At 44.8% G+C, this 27,202-nt stretch overlaps 1 long non-coding RNA gene across 1 annotated transcript; it reads left to right on the top strand.

The window, feature by feature from the left end:
• The first annotated feature begins 538 nt into the window (after window positions 1–538).
• LOC114812859 lies at window positions 539–26,733 on the top strand. Its single transcript, XR_003760473.1, has 3 exons — window positions 539–582; window positions 1,646–1,722; window positions 26,437–26,733. It is a non-coding gene; the product is annotated as an uncharacterized LOC114812859 (long non-coding RNA).
• The last annotated feature ends 469 nt before the right edge of the window (window positions 26,734–27,202 follow it).

Consider the following 27,202-nt stretch of genomic DNA (forward strand, 5'->3'; position numbering starts at 1 on the left):
TTTCCTCATCTGTAAAATGGGGATTAAGGCTGTAAACCCCAATTAGGGACGTGGACCGTGTCCAGGCTGAATAGCTTGTATCTACCTCAGTGCTTAGTACAGTGCCTAGCACATGGGGTTAAACGTCACAAAAAAAGCACTGTACTCAGATCTCATTTAGAAACAGGGTGATCAGGCTAGACACAGTCCCTGTCCCACATGGGGCTCACAATCTAAGTAGGCGGGAGAATGGGTATTTAATTCCCATTTTCCCAACAATGTAGGTTAGACCCAGACAAGTTAGATGACTACTCCACTACTTGAAATCTATTCTCTCCCAACCATAAGAGGGAGAATGGAGATAAATAAAAGGAGATTCCTTTCCATGGATTCAAGTGGGGGAAATAATTCACCCTGACTCCTGCACCTTAGTCACTCATGCAAACCAGCATTATTATCCAACACCAATTTGTGACTGAGAGCAGAGGTGAGAGTCTCTCAGGTGCTGGTAATTATCTACAATCAATCCTATTTATTGAGCCCTTGCTGTGTAATCAGTGTAACAACCACCCATCTAACTCCCGGATGCATTTTGGGCTGGATGTAAGTAAATCCCTCCAGGTTGGATACAGGCTCTGTCCCACTTGGGACTCACAATCTCAATCCTCATTTTACAGATCACATTATCCCTAAAAATAAATGGTATTCATTTTATTATATTTATTTTTAGGGAAAATCTGTTTTTCCCTGCATCCTGTCCTGTCCTAAGAGAGCAAATTCCCTACTGCTAGAGCACTTTCTCTCCCACCATCCTGGCAGTTGGTGGATTGTCTCAGAGAAAGAGCATGGGCCTGGGAATCAGAGAACCTGGCTTCTAAACCCGGATCTGCCACATGTTGCCTGTGAGACCTTGGGCAAGTTGCTTCACTTTTCTCTGCCTCAGTTGCCCCACCTGTAAAATGGGGATTAAGACTGTGGGACATGGACTGTATCCAACTTGATGATTTTATAGCTAACTCAGAGCTTAGTATAGTGTCCTGAACATGGTAAATGGTAACAAATCTCATTTAAAAATGCACTGGATCTGATGTTGCCGAAGGAGCGTGGTGTAGTGGATAGAGCACGTGTCTGGGAGTCAGGAAATTATGAGTTCTAATCCCAGCTCTGCCACTTGTCTGCTGTGTGACACTGGGCAAGACACTTAACTTCTCTGGGCCTCGGTTATCTGATCTGTTAAATGAGGATTGAGACTGGGAGCCCCACATGGGACAGGTAGGACTGTGTCCCACCTAATTTACTTGTATCCATCCCAGCACTCAGTATGGCACCAGGCACATAGTAAGCGCTTAACAAATACCACTATTATTATGTTACTTTACCCCGCTATGTCTTACTTTACCCTGGGGTTTCCAGAATTACCAGGATTTCAGAGGAAACTTACAAGACCAACAATTTTTCTAAAAGGTGATCTTTGGCGATCAGAAGATAAAGGGAGTTGGTCCAGAAAAGCTGAACTCACCTCTGGGAGCAAAGCTCTAGAAGCCTGCTCCAAAAGCTCTAACCCAGAAATTTGGGTTAATTAACTGAATGCTCGGCTGTCTCCCCTATTATGCTGTAAGCTTCTTATGCTCAGGAACTGTTTCAATTCTTTTACATGTATCCCTAGACACTGGATCTAGTTCAGCATGACTGACCCTGAGGAATATCCTTGGACCATGACTGACTGCTTGGCTGGCTGAGAGGGTGAGTCATTGGCTGCGTCCTGTCATTTCTCCTGATGGGTCAGATAGATTATTCGGTTTTGGACTTCCTATCCTGATAAGGTGATTTTTGGCAAAGCCCGTTGTTTAATAATGCAAGGTGGGAAACAGAATCCAAAAGGATAATGAATCCTTAGGGATAGTCAAAATAGAGTATCACCAATAGTGATAGACAAGTAGACAGATCAAAAAATGAGAAGCAACATTGCATAGTGGCGAATCCCAGCTCTGCCACTTGTCGGCTGTGTGACTGTGGGCAAGTCACTTCACTTCTCTGTGCCTCAGTTCCCTCATCTGTAAAATGGGGATTAAGACTGTGAGCCCCACGTGGGACAACCTGATTCCCCTATGTCTACCCCAGCGCTTAGAACAGTGCTCGGCACATAGTAAGCGCTTAACAAATACCAACATTATTATTATTATTACCCTGGGCCTGGGACTCAGAAGGTCATAGGTTCTAATCCCAGCTCTGCCACTTGCCTACCGTGTGACCTTGGGCAAGTCACCTTGCTTCTTTGTGCCTCAGTTATCTCATTTGTAAAATGAGGATTGAGACTGGGAGCCCCACATGGGACAGGTACTATGTCTAAAAGAGAGAAGCAGCGTGGCTCAGTGGAAAGAGCCCGGACTTGGGAGTCAGAGGTCATGGGTTTGAATTCCGGCTCTGCTGCTTTTCAGTTGTGTGACTGTGGGCAAGTCACTTAACTTCTCTGTACCTCAGTTACCTCATCTGTAAAATGGGGATGAAGACTGCGAGCCTCACGTGGGACAACCTGATTACCCTGTATCTACCCCAGTGCTTAGAACAGTGCTCTGCACATAGTAAGCGCTTAACAAATACCAACATTATTATTAAATCAATTTGCTTGCATCCACTCCATTTCCATGAAACATAGTAAGCACTTAAAAAATAACATTATTATCATTATTATTATCATTATCAAATGGTCTTAATCTATAGGTGCATAAGTAGTTGAGGTTATGCAGGATGCAGAGGCCCGAACTTGACTGTGCACCCATGAAGACAGACCCTGTGCTTTCATGTATCTTTTTAGCAGGAACTGACACTGTTTATCTTTTGGTTTTCTTGTTTTATGACCCCTACCAAGCTTCAACCAGAAAAACGTCTCTCCTTTCTTGAATTCAGTGAGCCATGCTAGTCCCAGTGTTCAGCTGGGAGGTAGTATTTTCTGAGGCTTTGTTTTATCGTCACCTTGAAAAGGTTCAGCTGCCCACTTTGGTCTCCGTCTCCCAAATTCAGGTCGCTGAACAGCAGCACCTCACCCCCTCCTACTTAACCTCTCTGCTGTTCTACTACATCCCCACCTGCATATGTCGCTCCTCTAATGGCACCCAACTCACTGAACCTCGATCCCATCTCTCTCATCACCTACCTCTTGCCCTCATCATGCCTCTCGCCTGGAATGCCCTCTCTCTTCATAGCCAACAGATTTCCCCCCACCTCCGAAGGCTAATTAAAAGCACATCTCCTCCAAGAGGCCTTCCCGACTGAGTCCTCATTTCCTCTGATCCCGCACCCTTCTTTGTCACCTTTAGCACTTAAATTTGCACCCTCTATTCACCCCTCCCTCAGCCGCACTGAACCTATGTACATATCTGTAATTTACTTACTTATATTAATGTCTGTATCCCCCTCTAGACTGAAAGCTCGCTTTGGGCTTGAAACATTTCTACCAAATCTGTTATATTCTACTCTTCCAAGGGCTTAGTACAGTGGTCTGCACCTAAGTGTTCAATAAATATGATTTATTGATTAGTGCCTGATGTCACATATGTGACTGCTACTCATTCTCTTCACCTGCTCCGCCCAACCCAACTGTTTGATAATTGCTGGTATATTGTACGCTCCCAAGTGCTTAGCACAGTGCTCTGCATATAGTAAGTGATCCATAAATGCGACTGACTGACTGATTATGATACTCTAAGACTGACTTTGATCCAGGACTGCCTTGTTTGTGATTCTGCCCTGATATTTGATATTTAGTTAGCTGTAAATGAATGGTTTTGTCTATAATATGTGCTTTTTGATTTGGTCAGTCGACAGCTTTCTATTTTCTACTTCGGTCAACATGTTGTATTGAAGATCAAGACTGGTAGAGTATTAAATCATTTTCTAAATAAGCAAGTTGGAATTTTACTGCCTTGTCTGGGAAGGAAATCTGCCTTTTAAATTTACTTCAACTAGCTCTTTAGCATCGATCAATCAATGATAGTCATTGAATTCTTACTGTGTACAGAGTATTGATTTATCCCACCTCTGCCACTTGTCAGCTGGGTGACTTTGGGCAAGTTACTTAACTTCTGGATGCCTCAGTTACCTCATCTGTAAAATGGGGATGAAGCCTGTGAACCCCACGTGGCACTTGTATTTACCCCAGTGCTTAGAACATCTTTATTATTATTCATTCAATCATTTGTTGAGTGCTTACTGTGTGCAGAGCACTGTACTAAGCTCTTGGGAGAGAACAATACAACAATGAACAGACATACTGCCTGCCCACAATGAGTTTATAGTATGGAGGTGAGGAGACAGGCATCTATACAAATAAATTAATGAATGACAGATAGGTGCATAAGTGCTGTGGGGCTGGGAGGAGTGGAAAAACAAAGACAGCAAGTCAGGACAACACAGAAGGGAATGGGAGGAGAGGACAGGGGGTACTTAGTTTGGGAAGGCCTCTGGGGGAGATGTGCCTTCAATAAGGCTATGAAGGTGGGGAGAGTAATTCATTCATTCATTCAATAGTATTTATAGAGCACTTACTATGTGCAGAGCACTGTACTAAGCGCTTGGAATGAACAAGTCGGCAACAGATAGAGACAGTCCCTGCCATTTGACGGGCTTACAGTCTAATGGGGGGAGACGGACAGACGAGAACAATGGCAATAAATAGAGTCGAGGGGAAGAACATCTCGAAAAAACAATGGCAACTAAATAGAATCAAGGCGATGTACATTTCATTAACAAAATAAATAGGGTAATGAAAATATATACAGTTGAGCAGACGAGTACAGTGCTGAGGGGATGGGAAGTGGGGGGGGGGGGAGCAGAGGGAAATGGGGGGAAAAGAGGGTTAAGCTGCAGAGAGGTGAAGGGGGGTTGGTAGAGGGAGTAGAGGGAGAAGAGGAGCTCAGTCTGGGAAGGCCTCTTGGAGGAGGTGAGTTTTAAGTAGGGTTTTGAAGAGGGGAAGAGAATCAGTTTGGCGGAGGTGAGGAGGGAGGGCGTTCCAGGACCGCGGGAGGACGTGGCCCAGGGGTCGACGGCGGGATAGGCGAGACCAAGGGACAGCGAGGAGGTGGGCGGCAGAGGAGCGGAGCGTGCGGGGTGGGTGGTAGAAAGAGAGAAGGGAGGAGAGGTAGGAAGGGGCAAGGTGATGGAGAGCCTCGAAGCCTAGAGTGAGGAGTTTTTGTTTGGAGCGGAGGTTGATAGGCAACCACTGGAGTTGTTTAAGAAGGGGAGTGACATGCCCAGATCATTTCTGCAGGAAGATGAGCCCGGCAGCGGAGTGAAGAATAGACCGGAGCGGGGCGAGAGAGGAGGAAGGGAGGTCAGAGAGAAGGCTGACACAGTAGTCTAGCCGGGATATAACGAGAGCCTGTAGCAGTAAGGTAGCCGTCTGGGTGGAGAGGAAAGGGCGGATCTTGGAGATATTGTAAAGGTGAAACCGGCAGGTCTCAGTAACGGATAGGATGCGTGGGGTGAACGAGAGAGACGAGTCAAGGATGACACCGAGATCGCGGGCCCGAGAGATGGGAAGGATGGTGGTGCCATCCACGGTGATCGGGAAGTCTCGGAGAGGACCGGGTTTGGGAGGGAAGATGAGGAGCTCAGTCTTGCTCATGTTGAGTTTTAGGTGGCGGGCCAACATCCAGGTGGAGACGTCCTGGAGGCAGGAGGAGATGTGAGCCTGAAGGGAGGGGAAGAGGACAGGGGCGGGGAGTAATTGTCTCTCGGATTTGATGAGGGAAGGTGTTCCAGGCCAGAAGCAGGACATGAGACAGGGGTTGGTGATGAGACAGGAGAGACCAAGGCACAGTGAAACAGTTAGCACTAGAGGAACAAAGTGTGCAGGCTGGTTTGTAGGAGGAGAGTATCGAGTTGGGATAGGAGGGGGCAAGATGGTGGAGTGTTTTAAAGCCAATGGTGAGGAGTTTCTGTTTGATGCGGAGGTGGATGGGCAACCACTGGAGTTTTTTGAGGAGTAGGGTGACATATCTTGAATGTTTTTATAGAAGAATGATCCCATCAGCAGAGTGAAGTATAGACTGGAATGGGGAGACCCAGAGGGCTGGGAGGTCAGCAAGGAGGCTGATGCAGTACTCTAGGCAGGATAGGATGAGTGATTGTACTAATGTGATAGCAGTTTGGCTGGAGAGGAAAGGGAGGATTTTAACTATGTTGTGAATGTGGGAACGACAGGATTTCATGATGGATTAAATATGTGGGTTGAATGAGAAGAGTCAAGGATAACACCAAGATTATTGGCTTGTGAGACAGGAAGGATGGTGGTGCTGTGTAAAGTGTGATGGGAAATTCAGGGGGAGGACAGTGCTTGAGTGGGAAGATTAGGAGTTCTATTTTGAATATTTTAAGCTTGAGGTGATGGGAGGACATGCAAGTAGAGATGTTTTGAAGGCAAGAGGAGATGCCAGATTGCAGAGAGGGAGAGAGATCAGGGTAGGAGACGTATATTTGTGTATCATCTGCATTCAGGTGGTAGTTGAAACCATGGGACTGAGTGAGTTCTCCAAGGGAGTGGATGCCAGAACCGAACCTTGAGGGACACCCCACAGTTAGGAGGTGGGAGGCGGAGAAGGAGCTCTTGAAGGAGACTGAGAATGAATGGTCAGATGGATAAGAGGAATGCCAGGAGAGGACAGAGTCAGTGAAACCAAGGGTGGATGATGTTTCCAGGAGAAGAGGCTGGTCCACCATGTCAAAGGCAGCTTAGAGGTCGAGGAAGATTAGGATGGAGTAGAGGTTGTTGAATGTGGCAAGAAGATCACTGGTGACCTTAGCGAGGGTGGTTTCTGTGGAGTGAAGGGAACAGAAGCCACATCAGAGGGGATCAAGGAGAGAATTTGAGGAGAGGACTTTGAAATAGCAGGTGTAGACATTTCGCTCAAGGAGTTTGGAGAGGAAAGGTAGGAGAGAGATGGGTGATAACTGGAGGGAGCCATAGGATCAAGGGAGGGGTTTTTTTTAAGGATAAGAAAGTCATGGGCACATTTGAAAGTAGTGGAGAAGAAGCCTTTGGAGAGCTAACTGTTGTAGATGGCTGTTAGAGAGGGAAGAAGAGAGGGGGCGAGAGTTGATAAGATGCAAAGGAATGGGGTCAGATGTGCAGGTGGAGGGGATGGCTTTTGAGAGGAAGCATGAAATCTTCTCAAGAGATACTACTGGGAAGGATGGGAGAATTGAAGAGGGCCACGGAGGGGGAGGGACTGAAGAGAGGCAGGAATGATTTTAGAGAGCTCACACCTGATAGTATCAAACTTCTTAATAAAATAGGTGATCAGGTCATTGGGGATAAGGGATTGGGGAGCCTGAGGGACAGAGATCCTGAGGAGGGAGTTAAATTCCCGGAACAACTGGTGAGTGAAATAGACATGGGTGTCGATAAGGGTCAGTTAGTACAGAGCACGGTACTAAGGTAAGCACTAATGAGAGTCCAGTTGAATAGAGTAGGTAGATATGATTCCTGTTCATGAGGGTCTAGAAGTGCACAGCAGAATAAGACTGTTATACAAGGATATACCTTACTTTGCAGAGTAGTTTGAAAATGACTTGCAGGCTAATTAGCTCTCAAAATGATTTAAAAGGGCAGGAATTTTAAAGATGGGTTAAAACCAAAGAATATGCTATAGGAAAAACAATTCTCTTCATTGGTAAATCTCAAGAATACATACTAAGCCCCCAAAATGACAATTAAAATGAATTATAGACAATCATTGATATTTATTGAGCACTTACTATGTGGAGAACACTATTCTAAGTGATTGAGAGAGTACGACATAACAATATAACAGACACATTCCCAGAGGGCTCAGGTTAAAGACATAGTTTGTTCCTGAAAACTGCATCTTAAATTGACATCTTTCAGATTGGAGTGCAATTTCTTCTCTGGACTGTAAGCTCATTATGGGAAGGGAACACATCAGTTTAATTCTGTTATATCATGCTCTCCCAGGCAGTCAGTACAGTCATTCATTTATTCAATCGTATTTATTGAGTGCTTACTGTGTGCAGAGCACTCTACTAAGCACTTGGAAAATACTATTCAGCAATAAAGAGAGACAATCCCTGCCCACAACGGGAAGCTCTCTGCACATAGAAAGTGCTCAATAAATATGGTTGATTGATAATAATAATAATAATGATACTTGTTAAGCACTTACTATGTGCTGAGCACTGTTCTAAGTGCTGGGGTAGATACAAGGTAATACAGGTTGTCCCACTTGGGGCTCACAGTCTTAATCCCCATTTTACAGATGTGGTAACTGAGGCACAGAGAAGTGAGGTGACTTGCCCAAAGTTACACAGGTGACACGTGGCAGTGGTGGGATAAGAACCCATGACCTCTGACTCCCAAGCCCTTGCTCCTGCCACTAAGCCACGCTGCTTCTCATTATAAGGACATTATATATGGGAGATTCATTCCTGAATTTAAGTTGGGAGCCCTATTTTTACCAAAATGACCCAGAATGAGATCAGTCAATGATAGATGAGAAATAGAACTCCATTAATTAATTTCTCTTGAATCCAAGTGATTCCACAGTCGGAGACCCATTTTAACTTGATTGGAAATAGATTGGATCCATCAACAATCCTTGGTGACTCTGCCTGGTGATCAAGTAATCCCTTCCCTGCCCCCAGGCTTCCTTTAAATTTCCTGTGTTCCTTTCCCTCACCATAAAAGGCCATAAAGAAGTTTAGTCTTCCTAAGCTGAAGACAATATGTTGTGAACTGAAACAGAATGTAACTTTAGAAACTTTGAAAGTGCCTTTGTCATTTACTCAAGGATGAGGTAGCACCCCCACATCCTTTCGTTCTTGGTTCTCTTCTCCAAGACTTCATTCTCTGTGGAAAAAGAGAGTCTATTTTAGTAGTAATAAGTCTAGAAGAAATGTTACTTATTAAGTACTCACTATACAATGCATTGCACTAGGTCTTTGGCAATACAAGACAAGCAAATGACATATTTTTTTTCTGAAAGGAGGTTACACTCTAATGGGGAAGAATAGAAAAGTTTTTACAGAGTAATCAAAATCAAAATTAATAATCGAATCCACAGCTAGTGAAAATTAATTAGTTTTGGTATTTGTTAAGCGCTTACTATGTGCAAACCACTCTTCTAAGCGCTGGGGGGATATAAGATGATCAAGTTGTCCGTCATGGGGCTCATAGTCTTCATCCCCATTTTACAGATGAGTTACCTGAGGCCCAGAGAAGTTAAGTGACTTGCCCAAAGTCAGACAGCTGACAAGTGGCAGAGCCAGGATTAGAACCCATGACCTCTGACTCCCAAGACCGTGCACTTTCCACTGAGCCACGCTGCCAACACATAATGAGGATGGGCGTAAATACGTATATCAATCAGTGATGGTTACTGAGCACTTATTGTTTGGTGAGCGCTGTACTGAACATTTGGGAGAGCACAGTTGAACATATATTTAAATACAAGTATATAAGTGCTTCCCAGCAGCATGGCTTAGTGGAAAGAGAACTGGCTTGGGAGTCAGAGGATGTGGGTTCTAATTCCGGTTCTGCCACTTGTCTGCTGTTTGACCTAGGGCAAGCCACTTTGCTTCTCTCTGCCTCAGTTATGTCACCTGGAAAATGGGGATTAAGACTCTAAGACCCACGTGGGACAACTTGATTACCTTGTATATACCCCAGCATTTAGAACAGTGCTTGGCACATAGTAAGCGCTTAAAAAATACCATTATTATTATCATCATTATTATTAGGCCACATCTTCCCCTGACTTTCTCATCACTGTAGACGGCATCACCATCCTTCCTGTCACAAGCCCATAACCTTGGCATTATCCTTGAGTTTTCTCTCTCTCATTCAGCCCGCTTATTCAGTCCATCACTAAATCCTGTCGATCCCACCTTCACAACATTCCTAAAATCTTCCCTTTCCTCTCAACCCAAACTGCTACGACCTTAATAAAATCACTCATCCAATCCCGCTTAGTTTACTGCGTCAGCCTCCTTACTGACCTCCCAGCCTCCTGTCTCTCCCCACTCCAGTCTATCCTTCACTCTGCTGCCCAGATCATTTTTCAACAAAAAATGTTCAGGACATATCACCCCACTTCTCCAAAAACTCCAGTGGTTACCCATCCACCTCTGCATCAAACAAAAACTCTTCACCATTGGCTTTAAAGCAATCTACCACCTTGCCCACTCCTATGTCACCTGGCTACTTTCCTTCCACAACTCAGCCCGCATACTTCCCTCTTCTAGTGCTAGCCTTTTCACTGTGCCTTGATCTCACCAATCTTTCCACCGACCCCTAGCCCCCATCCTGCCTCCGGCCTGGAATGCCCTCCCTCCTCAAATCTGAAAGTCAATTACTCTCCCCATCTTCAAAGCCTTATTGAAGATAAACCTCCTCCAACAAGCCTTCCCAGACTAAACCCCACCTTTTACTCATCTCCTACTCCCTACTTCATCACCCTGACATGTTCCCTTTGCTCTTCCCCCCTCCCAGCCCCACAGCACTTAGATACGTACCTGTAATTTTATTTGCAGGTATTGATGTCTGCCTCCCGCCCACTAGACTCTAAGCTCATTCTGGGCAGGGAATGTGTCTGCTTATTGTGTTACTGCACTCTCCCAAGAGCTGTGTACTGTGTTCTGCACACAGTAAGCACTCAATAAATATGATAGAATGAATGAATGTATTATAATTTATAAATTATAAATCACTTATATTAATGTCTCACACGTTATAATTCATATATGATACATCTTTTATTCATTTTAATATGTCAGACCCACTAGATTGTCAGCTCATAATTGGTCAGGACTGTGTCTACCTACTCTGTTATATTGTACTCTCCCCATTGCTTAGTACAATACTCTGTACACAGTAAGTGCTCAATAAATACCACTGATGATGATAATGATGAGCCAGCAATCAAGGATGAGCGCTGGCTTCTAGGATGATGTGTTAAAGACTGAGATAAGAAAGTTAGGAGGAAGAAGAGGAGCCATAAGAGTGAGAATGAGTATTTTGGTTTTGGACAGATCAAATTTGTAAATCCAAATGGAGATTTCCAAGGACAGAGAGGCAGGATTGCAGGTTGGTTAGAAGATCAGGGTGAGAGAGATAGGTTGGGAGTCCTTAATTAATAAACAAACACCCCATGCAATCTTCAGCTTCTTGCAGTTTTCCCCAGTGATGTTTACTCATCTCTAATGAAATGATACATTAAAGAAGAATTCATTACATATTGAAAAAAAGTAAACAGACTGTTTCTCTTCAAAAGCTTTAAAAACCATATATTTTTTGCAAAGCATCATTAAATTGCAATACATTTTATTTTCCATCATGGCTAATTGCTGAGATAATCATATATAAACATAAGTCTCATTTTCTATATCCTTTTGCTCTGATCCTTCAACAGTATCACAGCCAACTCAGAAATACACACACGCACACACACACACACACAACTATATAAGTATATAGATATTTTTATATCTGCACGTTTAGTATAGAATAACAGTTCACTTGGAAGTAATCATTAGGCCGCATCTCAGAACGTTGCACATGCCAGGTAAGTGGAGTAGAACAGCACTCCTAAGCAGTGTGGCAGGTTGTTGGTTTGGGAAATGTCACAGCTCAATTTTTCTAGAAACCTATTGGAAACAGCTCAAGCCCAAAGCAACTTTTTTTCCAACCAACAAGCAGAAGTTAAGACTCTATTTTTTAAATAGAGGCATGCATTCATTACTCAAAAGATAATTTCTCTTCAGAAATCTAAATGTACACTTGCACTCAGATCTGTGACTTTTGGAAATTTGATATTCTTTCCACCATCAACCCCCTATTAGTTATATATACATATCTTTAGATGATATGTTATAAATTACGTATTTATATTATGCCTGTCTCCAACTCTGTACTGTAAGCTTGATATGGGCAGGGAATGTGTCTGCTAATTCTGTTGCTCTGTACTCTCCCTAGCCCTTAGTACAGTGCTCTGCACATAATATACAGTCAATAACTACTATTGATTGATTGATTACTCCGCTGAAATGAGAATGTAAGCTAGGTAATAATAGTTTTATCAAACGTGTCAAATTAAGGTAAATTTCCATCTAGTATTAAAACTGAAGCAGCGTGGCTCAGTGGAAAGAGCACGGGCTTTGGAGTCAGGGCTCATGAGTTCGAATCCCAGCTCTGCCACTTGTCGGCTGTGTGACTGTGGGCAAGTCACTTAACTTCTCTGTGCCTCAGTTCCCTCATCTGTAAAATGGGGATTAAGACTGTGAGCCCCACGTGGGACAACCTGATTCCCCTGTGTCTACCCCAGCGCTTAGAACAGTGCTCGGCACATAGTAAGCGCTTAACAAATACTAACATTATTATTATTAAGTGATGTTGGGACTATTTCCTCGTAAGGTTTGGGATGTTTTGGGGAAGGAGGAATTTGAGAGGGTAGGCGATAACAAGTCAATTATTCAATAAATGACATTTATTGAGTGCTTTTATGCAGAGAACTGCACTAAGTGCTTGGGTGAGTACAATTCAGTTATGTATTCCTGCCCTCAAGGAACACTGTCTAGCGGGGGAAATGGACATTAAAATGAATTCATTCATTCAATCATATTTATTGAGCGCTTACTGTGTGGAGAGCACTGTACTAAGTACTTGGAATGTACAATTCAGCAACAGATAGAGACAATCCCTGCCCAACAATGGGCTCACAGTATAAAAGAGGGAAACAGACAACAAAGCAAAACAAGTAGTCAGGTAACAATGCCATCAAAATAAATAGAATCATAGATATATACACAACATTAATAAAATGAATAGAGTAATAAATAATACATATAAATAGACACAAATGCTGTGGGGAGGGGAAGGGGGTAGAGCAGAGGGAGGGAGTAGGGAGATTTGGAACGGGAGGAGGGGCAGAGTGAAAGGGAGGACTCGATCTGGGAAGGCCTCCTGGAGCAAGTGAGCTCTCCGTAGGGCTTTGAAGAGGGGAAGAGAGTTAGTTTAGCAGATGTAGGGAGGGAGGGCATTCCAGGTTAGTGGAAGGACATGGGCCAGGGGTCGACGGGACAGGCGAGAATGAGGCCCAGTGAGGAGGTTAGTGGCAGAGGAGTGGAGTGTACAGGGTGGGCAATAGAAAGAGAGAAGGGAGGTGAGGTAGGAGGGGGCAAGGTGATGGAGAGCTTTGAAGCCAAGAGTGAGGAGTTTTTGCTTCATGCGAAGGTTGATAGGCAGCCACTGGAGGTTATTGAGGAGGGGGGTGACATGCCCAGAGCGGTTCTGTAGATTGATAATCCGGGCAGCAGAGTTAAGTATAGACTGAAGCAGGGAGAGGCAGGAGGATGGGAGATCAGATTACTGCTGATGCAGTAATCCAGACGAGATATTATGAGAGCTTATACCAGCAAGGGAGCAGTTTGGATGGAGAGGAAAGGGCGGATCTTGGCGCTGTTGTGAAGGTGAGACCGCGGATTGGATGTGTGGGGTGAAACAGAGAGCAGAGTCAAGGATGACACCAAGGTTGTGGGCTTGTGAGATGGGAAGGATGGAGGTGCCATTCACAGTGATGGGAAAGTCAGGGAGAGGACAGGAATGACAGGTAAGGGAAAGAGTCAAGTCTAAGGCTAGGTACATAAGTCCTGTGGTGGTGGGGATGGAGAGGGCAACTAAGTGCTTAATTTTTTCTTTATTATTGTCTGTCTCCCCCTCAAGACTGTAAGCTCATTGTGGGCAGGGAATGTATCTACTATATTGTTGTATTGGACTCTCCCAAGCATTTAGTATAGTGCTGTGCACACAGAGAGCACTCAATAAATACGATTGACTGACTAATGCTTGGAAGAAGTAGTAGGAAGGGAAAATAGTGTGGGTGGAATGAGAATTTAGAGAAGGCTTCCTGGAGGAGATGTGGTTTCAGTAGTGCTTTATAGATGGTGAGAGTTCTGCTCTGCTGGATACGTTGGAACAGGGGCAAGGAAGATAAAAATAGCAGGGCCTGGATATTTTTTTCAGTCAATGGGAAAACAGCCATCAGGAAAGAAACAGATGGAGATTATCTGCAACATACAAAAGGACATAGAAACAACTAGGATATAGAGGCAAGCTTAAGGAAGCGCCCCCCCTACCCTGGATTGGCAGATAAGCGGGTTCTCCTAACACAAAGGTCATACCAGTTGAACTGACAGTGACTATAGAGGGGCCTGGAAAAGAATGACATCGTGCCCTTCCCACCTCCCTCGGCATGTGATCTTCGGCCAGAAAGACCACAAAAAGGCTGAAATGCCTTGATTCCCCCTGGAATGCCCGATAAATGACTTCAAAATTGAGAAGTCCTTCTTTAGCTGCAGAGCCATGGCCTGGAACTCCCTTCCCTTCCCCTCTATAGACTCCAGAACACCATTATACCCACTTTCAAAGTCTTATTAAAGTCACATCTCTAAGAGACGTCCCCTGATTAAGACCTCTCCCTTCTGCACCATCTATGCATTTGGTTTACACCCTTTGGGCATGGGGTATTCACTCCACCCTCAGCCCCTCATCACTTATTTACAAATCCGTAATTTCTATATTTGCAGTGCTCTGCAGACAATAAGCACTCAATAAATACAATTGATGGATTGAACCATGGAGGAGAATGTGATCTGGGAAGGGAGTTCTAGGCAGTTTGGTGCTTTGTGATCGGCAGCTTAGTCGGTGACCCATGTGGGATAATCACATATGTCTATATCCAGTCAGTTAATCCATCGATCAGTGGTACCTATAGAGTGCTTCCTGTGTACAGAGCACTGTAGTAAAGTGCTTAGGAAAGTTCAACACAACAGAGTTGGTGGACATGTTCCCTGGCCACAATCACCCTTCAGTCTAGAGGGGAGAACAAACATTAATATAAATAAATAAGTTTATAATACATTAGAGTTATATACATAAGTGTTGAAGGATTGATAGTGGGATAAAAATCAAATGCCCGGAGACCTCAGATCCAAATTTAAAGATGACCCAGAAGGGAGAGCCCGTCAAACGGCAGGGACTGTCTCTATCTGTTGCCGACTTGTTCATCCCAAGCGCTTAGTACAGTGCTCTGCACATAGTAAGCGCTCAATAAATACTATTGAATTAGTGAATGGAGAGGGAAATGGGCTTAATCAGGGAAGGCTTCTTGGAGGATTTGTGACCTTAAGCAGGCTTTGAAGGTGGGGATCGTGGTGGTCTAGCATATTTGGAGGGGGAGGAAGTTCCAGGCTAGAGTGAGGACATGGGAAGGGGTTGGCGACAAGATAGAAGAGAATGGGGCACCGTGAGTAAACTGGAGTTAGAGGAGAGGAACATGCAGGCTGGATGGTAGTAGGAGATCAGTGAGGTACAGTAGGAGGGGGTAAACTGACTGTAAGCTCGTTGTGGTCAGGGAACATGTCTGTTTATTGGTATACTGTACTCTCCCAAGTGCTTAATATGGGGCTCTGCCCACAGTGAAGCTCAGTAAATATGACTGACTGACTCACTGACTGACTGAGCACTTTTAAGCCAAAGGTAAGGTGTTTCTGTTTGATGTAGAGTGGATGGATGACCAATGGAGGTTCTTGTAAAGCCACAATGCTCCAATGTGACATCTTGCTTGTCTCATTCCTGAATAATAATAGTAGTAATAATGTTGGTAATTATTAAGCGCTTACTATGTGCCGAGCACTATTCTAAGCACTGGGGTAGATACAGGGTAATCAGGTTGTCCCACGTGGTGCTCACAGTTTTAATCCCCATTTTCCAGATGAGGTAACTGAGGCACTGAGAGGTTAAGTGACTTGCCCAAAGTCACACAGCTGACAAGTAGCAGAACCGGGATTTGAACCCACGACCTCTGACTCCTAAGCCCGGGCTATTTCCACTGAGCCACACTGCTTCTTGAAGTAGCCCTTATCATGTGGTGATGTTCAGGGAGCTTGGGGGGCTCTCAGGATGGAATTTACGTAAGGGTACTTTGTTGATGGAGAAAAATTGTCTCCCGAAATTCCCTTATTCCGATTCCGTCTGCTGAGATCTAACGAACTACGATGTAGTCAATCATTATTAAATGGGAAACAGCAGGATCGGTGGGGAGGGCAAGGGATTGGGACGGCTCATCTTCCTGCAGAAACAATCTGGGCATGTCACTCCCCTTCTTAAACAACTCCAGTGGTTGCCTATCAACCTCCGCTCCAAACAAAAACTCCTCACTCTAGGCTTCAAGGCTCTACATCACCTTGCCCCTTCCTACCTCACCTCCCTTCTCTCTTTCTACCGCCCACCCCGGAGCCCCACTCTGCTCCTCTGCCGCCCACCTCCTCACCGTCCCTCGGTCTCGCCTATCCCTCCGTCGACCCTTGGGCCACGTCCTCCTGCGGTCCTGGAACGCCCTCCCTCCTCACCTCCGCCAAACTGATTCTCTTCCCCTCTTCAAAACCCTACTTAAAACTCACCTCTTCCAAGAGGCCTTCCCAGACTGAGCTCCCCTTCTCCCTCTACTCCCTCTACCACCCCCCCCCCCACCTCTCCACAGCTAAACCCTCTTTTCCCCCTTTCCCTCTGCTCCTCCCCCTCTCCCTTCCCATCCCCTCAGCACTGTACTCGTCCGCTCAACTGTATATATTTTCATTACCCTATTTATTTTGTTAATGAAATGTACATCGCCTTGATTCTATTTAGTTGCCATTGTTTTTAGGAGATGTTCTTCCCCTTGACTCTATTTATCGCCATTGTTCTCGTCTGTCCATCTCCCCCGATTAGACTGTAAGCCCGTCAAACGGCAGGGACTGTCTCTATCTGTTGCCGACTTGTTCATTCCAAGCGCTTAGTACAGTGCTCTGCACATAGTAAGTGCTCAATAAATGCTATTGAATGGAATGAATGAATGGACTGGGAGGTCAAAGACCTAGATTCTAGTCCTGGCTGTACCTCTAAGTGGCTGGATAACCTGGGGTAACCACCTAATCTTCTGGGACCTCAGTGCGCCAATGCGCACATCCCCCACCCCCCAACCTCCCCCCCACACACTGTGTGCTCTGCACACTGCAAACACAGCATGGAGCATGGCTAGAGTACGGACCTGGGAATCAGAAGGTCATGGATTCTAATCCAGCCTCTCCCACTTGACTGGTCTGTGACCTTGGATGAGTCTCCTCACTACTTCTCTGGGCCTCAGTTACCTCATCTTGTAAAATGGGGATTGAACCTGTGAGCCCCATGTGGGACAGGGACTGTGTTCAACCTGATTACCTAGTATGTACCCCCGTGCTTAGAACAGTGCCTGACACATAGTAAGTGCTTAACAACTACCAAAATTATCATTATTATAAACTCCATTGGTTCATTGATGGATCGAATGACTGAATGCAAATCCTAAGTGGGACGGGGAAAATGCCTGACCTGATTACTTCCTTTCTACCCCAGTGCTTAGTAAAGTGCTTGGCACATAGTAAGTGCTTAAGAAATACCGCAATTTTTATTACCATCTTTATTATTATTGTAATCATGATTATTACAAACATTTGTATGTATATATGTATGAATGTAGTTGCCCTTCATATTCTAAGAAGACAGTACTGATGGTTAATGTCAAGACTGACATTAACCATTATTAAGACTGAGCAGGTGCATGACTGCAAAGGTCAGTGCAGAATCCATAGCCCTGTCTGTTGGCTTTGGGCACACAAAAGGCCTTCCCCTCGTTCTCTTGCTAGAGAATGATTATTCCTGCCTCTCCCCTAACTTGCCCAGTTACTGTGAGGATAAAATGAGTTACCTGATGGTAAACTGCTTCTACCAGATAAAAAGGGAGCATAAGAAAACACAGTAATATCATATAGAGTTTGGTGGATTATGTGACTAGCTATGCCAATTTGATAAAAGTAATAATAATGATGGTGATAAGACTTCCACTAATAATAAGAGATTACACTCCTGTCTCCTCTTCTCTGTTTTGAGGATTCCCATGGTTTGAGGGCTAAAGGGATGGCATAGCTAGGGGGATAGAGTCAAGGTAATGGCAGAGCAGGGCAGGGGGAAGGACCCATGACATCCTTCGAATGGGGGGCAGGAGGTGAGGGATGAGGTGATGGGAGGACTGCAGGAGGACCAGTAGGGTAAGTAAAGAGAAAGTTCCCTCCCAACCCCCTTTTTTTTTATGGTATTTGTTAGCTCTTACTATGTGTCAGGGACTGTACTGAACACTGGGGGAGATACAAGATATTCAGGTTGGACACAGTCCCTGATCCACATGGAGGGTCACAGTCTTAATCTCCACTTTAGAAATTGAGTAACCAAGGCACAGAGAGGCTAAGTGACTTTCTCAAGGTCACATGGCAGGCAAATGGCAGAGCCAGGACTGGAATCGGGATCTCCTCATTCCCAAAGTGCATCCTTTTCCATTAGCCACGTTGTTTCTTGGCACGAGGGTAAGTGCTGGAGCTGTGATTCCATTCTGCTTTTCTTATAATATGGGGAGATGAAAGTTACTTTCTTTAGAGAAGCTTCAATCATGGATACTTACCCAGATGTAAGAGCATGAGACCACAAGACTTGGAGTCAGAGATTCTGGGTTCTAATCCTGGCTCTGCTTCTGTATGACCTTGGACAATCACTTACCTTTTCTGTGCCTCAGTTTTCTCATCTGTAAAATAGAGATGTAGTTAATCAACTGTATTTCTACAGCATTTACTGTGTGCTCAGCACTGTACTAAGTACTTGGGAGAGTATAATATAACAGAGTTGGTAGACATATTCCCTGTCCACATTAGAGGGAGAGACAGACATTAATAGGAATAACAAATTATGGATATGTGGATAAGTCCTGTGGGGCTGAGGGTTGGGTGAATAAAGGAAGCACATTCAAGCACCAGGGTGATACAAAAAGGAGTGGGAAAAGAGGAAATGAGGGCTTAGTCAGGAAACACCTCTTGGATGAGATGTGTTTTTCAAAAGTCTTTGAAAATGGGGAGGTTGATTGTCAACGATGAAGAGGAAGGGCGTTCCAGGCCAGAGGCAGGACAAGGGCAAGAGGTTGGTAGTGAGACAGCTGAGATTGAGGTAAAGTGAGTAGGTTGGCATTAGAGGAGTGAAGTGTGAGGGCTGGGTTGCAGTAAGAAAGAGGGTAAGGTAGGAAGGGGGGAACTGATTGAGTACTTTAAAGCCTATGGTAAAATGTTTCTGCTTGATGTAGAAGTGGATGGACATTCATTGGTGGCTCTTTAGGAGTGGGGAATAATGGACTGAATAGTTTTGTAGAAAAATGATCCAGGCAACAGGCTGAAGAATGTACTGAAGTTGGGGAGCCAGGGGAGGTCAGCAAAGAGGCTGATGCAGTCGTCAAGGCAGGATAGAGTAAGAGCTTGGATTCACAAGGTAGCAGTTCATATGGAGAAGGGAAGATTTTAGTGATGTTCTGGAGGTTAAACTGACAGGATTTACTTAATACATGGGTTGAATGAGAAACATGAGTTGAGGATGATGCTCAGGTTACAGACATATCACCCCCCTCCTCAAAAATCTCCAGTGGTTGCCCATCTACCTCCGTAACTAATAAAAACTTCTCACCATTGGCTTTAAAGCTCTTTAAAGACCTCCTACCTCACCTTGCTTCTCTCCTTCTACAACCCAGCCTGCACGTTTCACTACTCTAGTGCTAACCTTGAGAAGCAGCGTGGCTTAGTGGAAAGAGCCGGGGCTTGGGAGTCAGAGGTCATGGGTTCAAATCCTAGCTCAGCCACTTGTCAGTTGTGTGATTTTGGGCAAGTCATTTCACTTCTCTAGGCCTCAGTTACCCAATATGTAAAATGGGGCTTAAGACTGTGAGCCATGGGACAACCTGATCACCTTGTACCAGCGCTTAGAACAGTGCTTTGCACATAGTAAGCACTTAACAAATGCCATCATTATTATAATTATTCTCACTGGGCTTCAATCTAACCTGTCTCAGCACTGACCCCTGGCTCAAATCCAGCCTCTAGATTGAAACGCCCTCCCTCTTCAAATCCGCCAATTACTCTCCCTTGCTTCAAAGGCTTATTGAAAGCACATCTCCTCCAAGAGGTCTTCCCAGACTAAACTGCACTTTTCCTCGTCTCACACTCCCTTCTGTGTCACCGTGACCTGCTCCCTTTGCTCTTCCCCCCACCACCCAGCCCCACAGCACTTATGTATATATCTGTAATTTCATTTATTTGCATGTCTATCTCCCCCAATCTAGACTGTGAGTTCACTGTGGACAGGGATTGTCACTGTTTATTGTTGTAATGTACTTTCCCAATGCTTAGAAGAGTGCTCTGCACACCGTGAGCACTTAATAAGTACAACTGAATGAATGAATGAGTGGTGCTGTCTACAGTGATGAGAAAGTCAGGGAGAGGACAGGGATTGGGTGGGAAGGTGAGGACTTCTGTTTCAGACATGTTAAGTTCAGTGTGTTGGCGGGGCAACCAAATAGAGATGTTCTGAAGGCAGAAGTAAATGTGTGACAACAGAGAGAGATCCCAACTGAAGATGTAGATTTGGGAATCATTTGCATAGAGGCGGTAGTTGAAGCCTTGGGACTGAATGAGTTCACCAAGGGAGTGAGTGTAGAAGGAGAATAGAAGGGGACCCAGAATTGGGCCTTGAGGAACTCCTACATTTAGGGAATGGGAGGGAGAGGAGGAGCCTGATAAAGAGATTGGGAATGAGTGGCCAGAAATGTAAGAGCAGAAACGGGAAAGGACTGGGTCAGTGAAGACAAGGTTGGATAATGTTTTCAGGCAAAGGGGGTGGCCCTCAGTTTCTAAGGCAGCTGAGAGGTAAAATAAGGATGAAGTAGTGGCCATTGAATTTGGAAAGAAGGAGATCATTGATGTTCTTTGAGAGGGCAATTATATGGGTAGAGCAGAGTGGTCAGTGAAGACAAGATTGGATAATGTTTCCAGGAAAAGGGGGTGGCCCTCAGTTTCTAAGGCAGCTGAGAGGTAGAGAAAGATAAGGATGAAGTAGGGGCCATTGAATTTGGAAAGATGGAGATCATTGGTAATCTTTGTGATGGCAATTATATGGGTGGAGCAAAGTGGGAGGGTGTCAAGGAGAGAATTGGAGAAGGAGAGGCAGTGGGTGTAGACAACTCAAGAAGCTAGGAGAGGAATTCATTCAATAGTATTTATTGAGCGCTTACTATGTGCAGAGCACTGTACTAAGCGCTTGGGATGAACAAGTCGGCAACAGATAGAGACAGTCCCTGCCGTTTGACGGGCTTACAGTCTAATCGGGGGAGATGGACAGACAAGAACAATAGCAATAAATAGAGTCGAGGGGAAGAACATCTCATAAAAACAATGGCAACTAAATAGAATCAAGGCGATGTACAATTCATTAACAAAATAAATAGGGTAACGAAAATATATACAGTTGAGCGGACGAGTACAGTGCTGAGGGGATGGAAAGGGAGAGGTGGAGGAGCACAGGAAAAAGGGGAAAAAGGGGGTTTAGCTGCGGAGAGGTAAAGGGGGGTGGCAGAGGGAGTAGAGGGAGAAGAGGAGCTCAGTCTGGGAAGGCCTCTTGGAGGAGGTGAGTTTTAAGTAGGGTTTTGAAGAGGGGAAGAGAATCAGTTTGGCGGAGGTGAGGAGGGAGGGCGTTCCAGGACCGCGGGAGGACGTGGCCCGGGGGTCGACGGCGGGATGGGCAAGACCGAGGGATGGTGAGGAGGTGGGCGGCGGAGGAGCGGAGCGTGCGGGGTGGGCGGTAGAAAGAGAGAAGGGAGGTGAGGTAGGAAGGGGCAAGGTGATGGAGAGCTTTGAAGCCTAGAGTGAGGAGTTTTTGTTTGGAGCGGAGGTTGATAGGCAACCACTGGAGTTGTTTAAGAAGGGGAGTGACATGCCCAGATCGTTTCTGCAGGAAGATGAGCCGGGCAGTGGAGTGAAGAATAGACCGGAGTGGGGCGAGAGAGGAGGAAGGGAGGTCAGAGAGAAGGCTGACACAGTAGTCTAGCTGGGATATAACGAGAGCCTGTAACAGTAAGGTAGCCGTTTGGGTGGAGAGGAAAGGGCGGATCTTGGCGATATTGTAGAGGTGAAACCGGCAGGTCTTGGTAACGGATAGGATGTGTGGGGTGAACGAGATGACACTGAGATTGCGGGCCTGAGAGACGGGAAGGATGGTCGTGCCATCCACGGTGATAGGGAAGTCTGGGAGAGGACCGGGTTTGGGAGGGAAGATGAGGTCCTCAGTCTTGCTCATGTTGAGTTTTAGGTGGCGGGCCGACATCCAGGTGGAGACGTCCCAGAGGCAGGAGGAGATGCGAGCCTGAAGCGAGGGGGAGAGGACAGGGGCGGAGATGTAGATCTGCGTGTCATCTGCGTAGAGATGGTAGTCAAAGCCGTGAGAGCGGATGAGTTCACCGAGGGAGTGAGTGTAAATGGAGAACAGAAGAGGGCCAAGAACTGATCCTTGAGGAACTCCAACAGTTAAAGGAGGAATGGGAGGAGGCAGTTAGGATGATAACTCGAGGGAGCCATGGGGGCAAAAGAGGGTATTTTTAGGATCGAGGAAGCATGAAAATGCTTGAAAAGAGTGGGGGGAAAACCAGTGGAGAGCAAACATTTGAAGATGGTGGTCAGAGAGGGGAAAAAGGAGGGGGCAAGTACTTTGATAAGGTGTGAAGGGAAGAGGCCAGAGGTACAGATGGAGGGGGTGGATTTTGAGAAAAGACGGGAGATTTCCCCTAGAGATACTACTGGGAAAGATGGGAGAGTTGAAGAAGGGGCAATCAGAGGGAGGGACTCTGAGAAGAGCAGGGAAGATTTTAGGGCAATCGCTCCTGATGGTTTCAATATTCTCAATAAAGTACATGGCCAGGTGATTAGGGGCAAGAGATGGCAGAGGCAGGGGGAAAGGGAGTTTGAGGAGGCTCTGCATATAGTAAGTGTTCCACAAATACAATTGATTGATTCTTGAGGAGTGGGGAAACATGGACTGAATGGTTTCGTTGAAAAACCATCCAGGCAGCAGAGTGAAGTAAAGATTGAAATGGAGAGAGGCAGAAGGCAGAATAGTTAAATTATACACTGCAGCTTTCCACTGGTTTTCAAAGATGATGCTACTGAACATTAGATCCTACCCATAAGTACTGGCTGAGAAGACCAGTGTGTGATTGACAATGCACTCCATATGGAGTTCATATAAAGTCAGTTTCTAGTTGTGATGATGTGCTATTGCTTGTAGGGCCTGTTGCTCTTTTTAAGATTATTTTGTCTTCTGATCTTCCACAAATCCCTGACCATGGAACACCACTTTTCTCCCCTGTGCCACTCGACAGAGCAATCTGTCTACTCAGGTAGTTTTCCAACAGCCATTACTCTATCACACATCAGACAGACCACAGCTCTCTCCCTCTTCAAAGCCTCCTAAAATTCCACCCCCTCCAATAAAACCTTCCCTGATCAATTTTCCAACACTATAAGCATTTCCCAACACTCTAAGCCATATCAGCTCTAGACTGTAATGTCATTATGAGCAGGGAACATGTCTGCTGATTCTGTTGTATTCATTCAGTCATATTTATTACATAATTATGGTGTGCAGAGCACTTGGGGAAAATACAATAAGGAGTGACAATCCTTGCCCACAGTGAGCTCACAATCTAGAGGACCATACTCTCCCAAGTGGTATTCATTAAGTGCTTACTGTGTGCCGGACACTGTACTAAGTGCTGGGGTGGATACAAGCTAATCAGGTTGAATACAGTCGCTGTTCCACATGGGCCTCACAGTCTTAATCCCCATTAGGCATATGAGGAAACTGAGGCCCAGAGAAGTGAAGTGACTTGCCCAGTATCACACAGCAGACAAGTGGCAGAGCCAGGATTAGAACCCACAGCTTCTGACTCCCAGGCACGTGCTCTATCAACTACTCCATGCTTAGTACAATGCTCTGCACAAAGTAAGCAATCAAGAAATACCAGTGGTTGAGTTAAACTTCTAGAACAACTGGCAAAGGGAATGGAAATGAGAATCAGTAACGATAGAGTAATAATTTTTTCAGGGCAGAGGAGAGAGCAGAATTAAAGCACACAAGGATGAACTTGAGGTGGATGAGGTAGGTCTGATACCTGGATTTCCGGCAGCAGCAGAAAAAATTAATACCTATTCTACTTCCTAACTGGACCATGAGCCCCATGTGAGTCAGGGATTGTGTCCAATCTGATTAATTTGTACCTACTTCAGCACTTAAAACATCTTTTAGCTCATAGTGAGTGCTTAATAAATACCTAATTGTCATTATTAATCATTATCATCAGCTGATTCAAAAGTGCAGCCACAAAACTTCTCATGTAATTGGCCATCAGGTTTGTAATACTGTAATCCGTGGTTATTAGAACAACAAAGAAGTACTTCAATTTGTGGTACAATAGGAAGAGTCTAGTTTTTGCGGTTGCATAAATTTTCTATGGCGGCTTCATCTTGAGAAATGTAAATCCATCACCAACTTTTGGAATTATCAGACGTAAATTGAACGCCCATTATTAGTGGCAATACTCTCCTGAACACATCAGTTGTTCCTGAAAGAATAGCATTTCCGCTTGGAAGGTGAAAGCTTCTTGTGCCGTGGATAAATCAGGATGGATGGAGCACACGTCTGAAAGTCAAAAGGTCATGGGATCTAAGGCCGGGTCCACCATTTGTCAGCTATGTGACCTTGGGCATATAACTTCACTTCTTTGGGCCTCAGTTACCTCATCTGTAAAATGCATTCATACGTTCAGTAGCATTTGTTGAGTGCTTGCAGTTTGCAGAGCACTGTACTAAGCATTTGGGAAAGTATAATACAGTAATATAGAGAAGTAATTTAGAGGAGCAGCGTAGCTCAGTGGAAAGAGCCTGGGCATGGGAGTGGGAGGTAATGGGTTCGAATCCCAGCTCCTCCACTTGTCAGCTGTGTGACTGTGGGCAAGTCACTTAACTTCTCTGTGCCTCAGTTTCCTCATCTGTAAAATGGGGATGAAGACTGTGAGCCTCATGTGGGACAACTTGATTACCCTGATTCTACCCCAGTGCTTAGAACAGTGCACATAGTAAGCGCTTAACAAATACCAGCATTATTATTATTATTAATATTACTATTATTATTATTGTTCTAATCCCAGCTGTGTGACTTCAAGTCATTTAACTTCTCTGTGCCTCAGTTACTTCATCTGTAATAATAATAATAATGATGATATTTATTCAGCACTTACTCTGTTTCAAGCACTATTCTAAGCCCTATGGTACATACAAGATAATCAGGTTGTCCCACATGGGGTTCACAGTCTTAATCCCCATTTTACAGATGAGGGAAATGAGGTCCAAAGAAGTGAAGTGACTTGCCCAAGGTCATATAGCAGACAAATGGTGGAGCTGGGATTAGAATCCATGATCTCTGACTCCCAAGCCCGCACTCTGTCCACTAAGCCATGCTGCTTCCCTTTCCTACTGTAAAATGCATCATGGCATAATGGATAGAGTACGGGCCTGGGAGTCAGATGGTCATGGGTTCTAATCCCAGATCCTCCACTTGTCTTCTCTGTGACCTTGGGTAAGTCACTTCACTTTTCTGTGCCTCAGTTACCTCATCTGTAAAATGCAGATTGAGACTGTGAGCTTCTCATGGCTCAAGGACTGCTTCCAACCCGATTTGCTTGTATCCACCCCAGTGCTTAGTAGAGTGCTAGACACATAGTAAGTGCTCAACAAATGCTATATTATTATTATTAAAATGGGGATTAACACTGTCATCTCCATGAAGGACGCAGACTGTGTCCAACCGGGTTATCTTGAATCTACCTGATTTTAGTACAGTGCCTGGCACATAGCCCATAACAAATACCGTTCAAAAGAAAAACAAAAGAATATTTGCAGCTGTTGCACTGAGCAGTCTTGTTGGAAACAGTGACAATCCACAAGTCCAAGAAGAAGCCTAGGAAACCTCTAGAAAATGGAGAACTTCACTTCCATTTCCACTTTTGTGTGCAAGGAAAGATTTGAGCCAAGATGTTTGACTAAAATGTGTCTTGGAATCCTATTTGGGGATGGCTTATTGATCATATTTCCAGCATTCAGACTTATTAAAATAATCACCATTTGTTTTGTCATTTGGCTCTGGAGGGCGATTGAAGAGAATGTGGGAAGGTTTGAGCAGTACACAAGTCTATTCAGGCAAAATGGAGCAGCAGTAAATCCTGATGTTGCGAGTTGCAGGTGGAATCAGGACACTAGAACAAACGGGAAAATGGATCTCCATAACGACTTTGGTTTGAAGAATCCAAGATAATTTCCCTTCAAGAACAGAGTGTTGAGCTGGCGAGGGATTTCAATATTTGCATTTTCCTACAAACACTTGTCTGAAATAAATTCTAACACTGAGCATAACTTTTCACTTTTGCCCAGGAACTAAAATGCTTCTCTCATCTTCCCCAGGTGAATAACTATATTGAAAAAAAGGGTATTCAGAGAGAATTGCTAAATTTAGAGATTATTCTGAGAACGTGAGAGTGGATGTGATTGGAAAAGCCATCTTTCTCCAGGGAAAAGCTTCACGATGAGTTGTAAGGAATAAAACAGAGACAGTTGCTGAATGGAGAAGATACTTGAAGGAAAATACACACACACGCACACACACACACACACACAAATACATACTCCTGAAAAGACTACATCTGGATGGAAAGGATTTTTATTTCTTTCCCTGACTGGGCAACCAAATACATTGACATATTTTTTTGTAAAGAATGAGCCACAAACCAGCAGTGACAGGATGGCTCACAGACTATTAAAATGATTTTTACTCCTTTTGCAGTCCATCGTAGACCTTGAGCCATGTTGAACCATGCATGACTTTTTATTGACGCAGCTTGATGCAAAGAAGGACTTTTTATTTCTCACGAGTGCAACGTACTCAAGGAAAGAACCACTAGTTGGCTCTCTGTGAGAGTGTCTGTGGGGGGGGGGGAATCTGTTCCCCCAAATCAGAAACATTTCAACAACTTGGGTATTAGCTGTCTTTTAGCTGCTATGTTGTAGCACCCTGGCACAAGCAGCAATTATTCATTAATTCATTCAATCATACTTATTGAGCTCTTACTGTGTGCATAGCACTGTACTAAATGCTTCGGAGAGTACGATATAAAAATAAACAGACATATTCCCTGGTCACAGTGAGCTTATGGTCCAGAGGGGGAGATGG

The sequence above is a fragment of the Ornithorhynchus anatinus genome, chromosome 1 (genome assembly GCF_004115215.2).
Source record: "Ornithorhynchus anatinus isolate Pmale09 chromosome 1, mOrnAna1.pri.v4, whole genome shotgun sequence".
NCBI lineage: Eukaryota > Metazoa > Chordata > Mammalia > Monotremata > Ornithorhynchidae > Ornithorhynchus > Ornithorhynchus anatinus.